A 7,654-nucleotide genomic window follows, 5' to 3' on the forward strand; every position below is an offset into this window, starting at 1 on the left:
CCTGGCCAGGAATCAAACTATGTTCTCTTGGTTCATGGGACAACACTCAATCACTGAACCACACTAGCTGGGCTAAACTGTTCTGCTTTCAACTAATGTTCCCTCAAGCCAGACTTATCCAGCTTTCGTACATTATCGAGAATACCCAGTAAGCTGATTATTCAATACCAACCACTTTCACCTCACCTCACACATTCTTAGGTATTATTGTTCAAATCATCTGCTGTTCTGATTTCAGAAGGAACTCCATGAATGGAAGACTCCCTTAGGGGACAGAAGGGAGAGTTAAATCCTACACTAAATATATGAGCTCATCTTTTGAGAATCCTGCAGAACAGAGAGTGGAATTTTGCCAACATTTTACATTGACCAGGCAAACGTTCAACATTATCTATTTCCTTTCTCTTACATGGATTAAATATCTTTAGAACAACCTACTAGAAGACTACAGAGCAGAAAGACCACCCTCATCCTACTCATGGCCCAAATTTTAAGTGTAAAAATGAAGTAAAATGATTAGACACAGAAAAAAATGTTTGAATGTGATTTTAAAAAATGATTCCCCCACCCCTTAAGTGAAAGTGTTAAGGTTGGGTGGTAACATAAATCTTGGAGCTGATAAGGGACTTTCCAACTGTAGAGTATGACATACTTTGTTATATATTTTCTGCCGCAGTAAGATACAGTTTTAGAAGAATGTAAACATGATTACTAATTCGCTTGATTTATTAATTTATGAAATAGAAATTTCTTCTTCAGTGTTTTGTTACACAGAGCTGAAATAAATACTAATTGAATTGACAATTTTTCTTCTAATGAAGTAAGAACTTAACTTCTCCCCCTCAAATCTGTCCTTTTCTTTTTATGTAATTCTTAAGTATCCACCCTGATTTTATTTCCCCTGCATTCATCCAGCTCTTGAAAAGAAGCTAAAAAAGTGGAAGTAAAGCTTTTGAAGATTGCATCATCATTTTTGTTTCCAAAGAATGTCCTTGAACAACATAAAGTGTAGAGAAAAACAACATTGAAACTGAACTCATTTCTCCAGAAACTTGTGTTAGCAGTGCCTCCATCCAGTGGGTCATGCTGTGGAAAGAGGTCAGACTTCTGAAATCAGGACACATTTTTCCCCCCTGAGATGTTGAGGATCTCAACAATATTGGTAACTCACTGCTCAGTCAAATGGCTTGGTACATGGGGGAAATTTCTAGTTTCCTTGCACCAATTGGGGAATGACCTTTTCCTCTCTTGATGTCAAACTCAAAGGTGAACTGTAGTCTTGAACCCACCTAGATGTCCCCATTCTATGCACTCCCAAAGTATTCAAGAGCACTTTTTAACCTATACTCATCTTAACCCTTAAAAGTCTTACATTATTCTTTCTGGACTTTCTGTCTGATCAGTTTCCTCCCACAGGTGCCCTGACATAGTCGAGGTATGTGCCCTGATCAGGAATGAAACCTGCAACCTTTTGGTGTATGGAACGGCACTCTGAGCTACCCGGCCAGTGCAAGACTAAGTCTTAAACGTCTTCTTTGAAGTATATATTTTAATGAGAGTTTCTCAAAGTGCTATCCTTAATTTTGTACATCAGGAACATCTGGAAAGTCTAACAAGATGCAGATTCTGAGGTCCCATCCATCTTACTAATCCAGTTTCAGCTGTAGTGAAGACCAAGAATATGGATTTTAAGTCTCCCCATGTGATGCTTATGCAAACCAAACTTTGATAATCACAGCCTCACAGGCACAGGGTAGAGATATTTGATGACTGGCATGGATAACTTCCTTCTGATACCCTTCAGATACCCTCAAAATAAGTCCTTGAGGGCACCAGGAGCCAGAAGGCTGGGTCTGAGAGTAGAATTTATACATGCATTCATTTAACAAACATTAATCATGAGCTGATTCTGCTGGGTATGGGTATACAACAGACAATTAGAGAGAAACACTCAGCCCATCTGGGATCCTACAGCCTAGTTGTATAACTTAAGGAACCTGGAAATAGTTCCTTCACCAGCGTTTTCTCTTTATTTTACTGTTTTTACTCTTCAGATATTTTCCCAGCATTTCCTGATACCCAGACCCTGTTCTATAATGAAGAAGACAGAAAAGGCCCCCTCCTCTCTCATAGAGTTTACATTTCAGTAAGGAGAAAAAGAAAATAAACAAGTCAACCCAAACCCCCAAGTTAATCACAGATTGTGACAATCACGTGGAGGTAAATAAACAAAGGGAGGTGTGGAGGGACTGACTTCAAAGGGTGAAGGCCTGGCGGAGCTGCTCCACGAGGTGACATTTGAACTGAGGATTGATGGATGAAGGGTTTTGGGTCAGGACTGCAATTGGGGCAGAGTGATGAGTCATTAAAGCACCCCTGCCTAAGATGGAATGATGATGATGATGATGATGACAGCTATTACTACCGAGCATTTCCTGCATGCATGTCATATTGTGTGTCAAACACATCACATGCTCTATTGTATTCAATCTTGGCAGGAAACCTAGACGATTGATGTTATTATGCCCACTTTCAGATGAGGAAACTGAGAAACTGCAGTGATGTTAAGTAACTTTAGAAGGGTCACAAAGCCTGTATGTGGCCGAGGGAGCAATGATACTTAGCTCTGTGGGATGGCAAAGCCTGCAGTCTTCTGCACTATGTGCTTGTCCTCCTTGGTGGTAGGAGGCTGCTGCTGCTGACTGCAGAGGAAGTGCGATGAAATGGCAAGTGCACAGGCTTTGTTATGGTGACCAGGAAGGCTCATATTAAAAACGTAACACTAATGATTGGACGTTGCTGAGGATCTGCTCTTTGCAAAGCACTGTGTGAAACACCTTACTGTCATTAGCTCATGTGATTCCTCAAAATAATCCCATGAGATGCAGATGCGGCACTTCGGGTGTAGAGAGCTCAAACAAATTGGCCAAGAACACCAACTGGTAAATGGTAGAACCAAATTCACACTTACACGGTCTTGATTTTCAATCTTGACTCTCTCCCTTCTGCTTCCCTGATAAAGGGCATTAGTGTGTGTGCAAGGGCCCGAGACACACTTGGACACAGTAAAGCTCAGAATTATCAAGCTGCTTCCCTCCCTGCCAGAGCTCTTTATCCTCTGGCCTGGCTCCTGATGCCTCTGACCTTCTCTTCTTGCCTTTAGGGATACTTGCTTCGGGATCGCTGTGCTTTTCCTCCCCATGATGATTTATGAGAGTTGACAGTTATTGGCGAGTACCTGGGCATGTCACAGAAGAATTTGCCACTTTTTCTATCTTTAGAATGCTGTCAATCTAGCATTAAATCACCTTCAATCATTAACAAGCCAGTATGGGTTTGTCTGTCATCAGGTTTCCATGGGTGAGGAATTGCTGAAGGCAGGACACGGAGAAGCTAAGTGGTGATGGGAGGAAGATGCCTGCCTGGTTGAGAGACTGTAGCAGGCTTGGAGAGTGAAGTTTTAGCAATGACTCTAAAAAACTACCATGGAGAGGAAGGCAGGGGCTCCCAAGGATTGTGATTCCCCTGGGAAGGAAAGAGGCCCCTTAGGATGGAAGATGGATAGAGAACCAAACTACAATAACTTGCAGTGTTGCCCAGTGCGGTCCTTCCTGCTGGTTCATGTCAAATCAGCTCTGGCTCCACAACAATAGCCAGTCTTTATTATACGTCTCTGTGTCATGGCAATGATGGCATCCGATGGAAGTGAATACCAGGGTTGCAATTCCATGCTGTTGATTTGCTTTTCAATTTTGGTTAAAATCGGAGCCTTGCCCCATTCCTGGCCAATCTTCTACATGGAGAGTTTTTGACTTGTTCTGCTTGGGCTATTCTGTGGCTTGGATGGGATTTGGGTTGGGACCAGTGGGGGATGGCTGCACACCCTGTGATTTAGGGTAGAGCTGGATTGGGTTTGAGATACAAACTAGGGCTCATTCCTATCCACGAACCCTACATTCTCAGATCTCTACTGGTACAATTTTAACACCTGCTAATAGCTCACACTTTCTGGAATTCCTATTATCTTTTTAAACTCAAATCTAGAAAAATGGTGGGACCTTATATCCATATATTAAAAAAGTGGCTTTTAGCTTCACCAGAGTCTTTAAGTTGGGTATGAAAATGTATTTTGTACCAGTGTTCCATTTTCTTTTCTATCCAGGCTAATCACGTATAATGATGGGTTAGTTAGATTAAAACTGTAAGTGGACTCATTGTAAAAAATGGATTAAAACTGGGATTGTGTAATATTTTGCAGAATAGTGTTATTTGTAAGGAGCTAGGAATACATAGGTGGCATCTCTAATGTGTGGAGGTTGGAAAGAGCAGGAACCTAGGAGTCAGCTGACAGGGGCTCTGGTTCTTGCTTTGGCACCAACTAGCTGTGTGACCGGGCAAACCTCCTTATTTCTTCATGTCTCAGCTTCCTCCTTTGCAAAGTGAGATCAGAGAGGAAGGGTGGAGGATTGGAGGTCCCCACAGTTGACTCCTATGTGCTCTTCCAACTGCGATTATTTTTTCATGAAAGTGAAACTTGACTTCCACAAATAGTCATCTATTTATGATATTGTCAGAGGCAGCAACTTGACATGAATGAGCTTATATTTTAGCATTCAAAGGTATGGCTTTTTTCCCTTATTTTTTCTTTTCTTTTCTTTTTTAATTCTTTATTGTTGAAAGTATTACACCTGTCCCCTTTTCCTCCATTGGCATCTCCAAGCCTGCTCCTGTGCTTCCAGTCCCAGACTGCACCCCTTTTGTCCTTATTGTATACCATGATGTGCAATCTTTGTAATGAATTCAGTTTCCAGAATCTCAGGCTCTAATTGCTGTTGTGTGATACTTGGTGAAAAGTTTTACATAGATTCTTTTAAATTGTAGGACATGTCTTTTTTTGGGGGTTTCCAAATTGCAACTTTGAGGATAATCTTTTCTTATTAACCCAATCTTTGTGGAAGCTTTAGACAGCAGATATCAAAACCCAACCAGCTTTATGCACTGGCTTTAAAAAAAAATGTTTTTGGCAAGCTTCAGTGTGCTCATATAACCATAATACACAAGAGGATGACTTTCCCCGTTAGTAGAAGAGCTAAAGACCAGGCTAACAGGTTTGCTGCTGCACTAATATGAAATAATCCCTGATAACTGTAATTAACTTGTATGCTCTTGTTACAGGTTGACTCACCAGAACATTTGCACCCTGCAGGATTGATATTCCTCTTGGAGGTGTAAGCAGATGCTTCCAACAACCGTCTAGAGCCCCAGTGCCGAAGCCTTTGTCTTGTATGTATTTATCCTTGGCACGAGCACCATCTATTTTAAGCAGGTATCTTGATACTTTACCTCTTGGCTCCAGTGTCTTCAAAAATGCCCTCAGTGAACAAACAGCTCTCTCCCGTACATTTCAGTCAGCCCCAGCATGTTCTGTGGCAGAGTCAGCTGGCCCAGGAACAGCGTAGCTCATCGGCAGTGGGTTTATGCTGAGGCTCAACATGACTAGCCATTCACAGATAGCTTTCTCCTAGCCCTTCTCTCCTTGTAGCCAGCCCTGTTCTGAAAAAGGACTAGATAACTGTGCTTGGGCATTCACACCCAGGTACCATGTGATGAGAATGAAGCCTATTGTTTGGCTTCACGTTCTAATTCTCCTGAAGATTCTGTAAAAAGGAAGATGCTTTTCCTGGTTATCCTGTAGACTGCCTGGCTCCCCAGGGAAACAGGCTCCCCATGGGCACAGGGGAGAGTTCAGGAGACTAGCTGCCTCTTACCTTTGTACCAAAGGTGGGAGTCATGATGCTGAAGCATTTAGCAAAGGACTCTTTGACATGCAAGCAAGTGTGCATAGAAATAAAAATGAAGAGACTTACATGAAACAAGGCCATAGTTCTACATCTGAGCAATACAGAATTGTATCAGACAAGACAGATCCAACCCAATGGGAACAAGTTAGTGAAGTCTGAATAGAAGTAGTAGTAAAGAGGTAAATGGGGTTTCTTAAGGGAATGGACTCTAGGGATGATATTTTGGCCATTTTTTCCTAAACTATTTTTTTGGTTTCCTATAAGTCCATATTCTTTATGTTCTCAAGCCTGAAGGTGCTGGGGATGGGGGTTAGGGTTGGAGGACAGCACCTGAGCCACTTTAGTAAGATAATCCACTGGTTGATGCTAGTGGTATTTACCAAAAACACAAAGTGCTTCAGAGGAAAAAGAGGAGGCATCAACTCTTACTGCTGTTTATAGTAAATATTAAAAAACACACACATAGAGTAGTAGTTGTCAAGTTTTCTGATGTAAAACAATGTTTGATTATTTTCCAGGCATTAGGGAAGTCTTAACTTGTTCTTTATTACATTTTCCTTAATCTCATGAATTACCCCAAAATGCTTTTCTTTTTTCTAAGTCAGTCATTAGAAGTGGTACAAATTCATAAGTTTCTATAACATTATCCATTGAGGAGGTAGATCTCACCACAACATGTGTTCAAAAGGAAAGTTATACAGATTGTTGATGGGAAGTTCAATGTGATTGATCACCTTGGCAAACTCGCAACAAAATAGCTATTAGATTGCTCATGTACTTTTTTGTTGTTGTTATCAAATATTCACTGAGAATTGTTGGTGCCAGCAAGACTAGAGGAGAAAGAGATTTTCCTAGATCTGGGAAAAGTTGGCGACGTCTCCCAAGCAACCACATACAGACCTCCGTGTATCGGCAGCTCTAAGATTCTCAGAGAGATAATCTGTTCCAAGACTTAGAAAATAGTGATAGAGAACCAGGACATTTCCTGAGGATAAATGACCAACTGGAAGGAATTCACAGTATTAACATCAACCAAGCACCACAAACCCACCCATCCCCCAGAATTGCTGTCAACTGCTCGCCATGTATGTTAGACACATGTGCTGCTTCCCATCCAGATGAGCTGGAGAAGGAGGAACAAATGTTTCTGCATAATATGTTCCATAATATTATTTTTTGTGAGTTTAAAAGTTCCATTTATAGTGAGTACCATTAACAGGGAAGTATAATACTATTTCTGGCAGTTGAGGCTGGAAGGGTGGAGACCTGGCGTGGTGCCTCTAGTCTTTTGCCTGTGCCAACAATCCCCACACTCCATGCCATGTACCCTGGGGGTGTCAAATTCATAATTTTGAAATTCACAGCACTGGAACCTATCTTCTTCTGGCAACTGTTTGAAAGTTATAGCAAATAAGTTTTAGAGGAAGTAAAATAAATGATTGAATTAAATTAGGGGAAACGAGAGTCAGAATTAACTGCCTGTTATTCTTCATAAAACTAATGTCATTACTTTGTAAGGTCTTTCCAATTATACTTCAAAGCCAGGGAGCATTTCAAAAATTTCCCAATTTCTTTTAATCATTAATGATATTCTCTCTTTTGTTATTTTTTTTAAAAAAGTGCATTAATGCAAAAGGCCTGTAGAACTTGGGGAGCAAGTTGGTCATCTCAATAGCTCATCCTCTCTGGCTAAGTCCAACATTTTCCAGAGAGAATGAATAGGAATTCATACTGAGTGGATAAGCAGAGCAGCAATGTGAAGAAGACAATGTAATTTCTAATGGGATAATCTGTTACTTTAATTACAACTCTTATAGGTAAATTGTTTGGATTATTAATCCACTGCAAAAGAT

The sequence above is a fragment of the Pipistrellus kuhlii genome, unplaced genomic scaffold (assembly GCF_014108245.1).
Source record: "Pipistrellus kuhlii isolate mPipKuh1 unplaced genomic scaffold, mPipKuh1.p scaffold_m20_p_3, whole genome shotgun sequence".
Lineage (NCBI taxonomy): Eukaryota > Metazoa > Chordata > Mammalia > Chiroptera > Vespertilionidae > Pipistrellus > Pipistrellus kuhlii.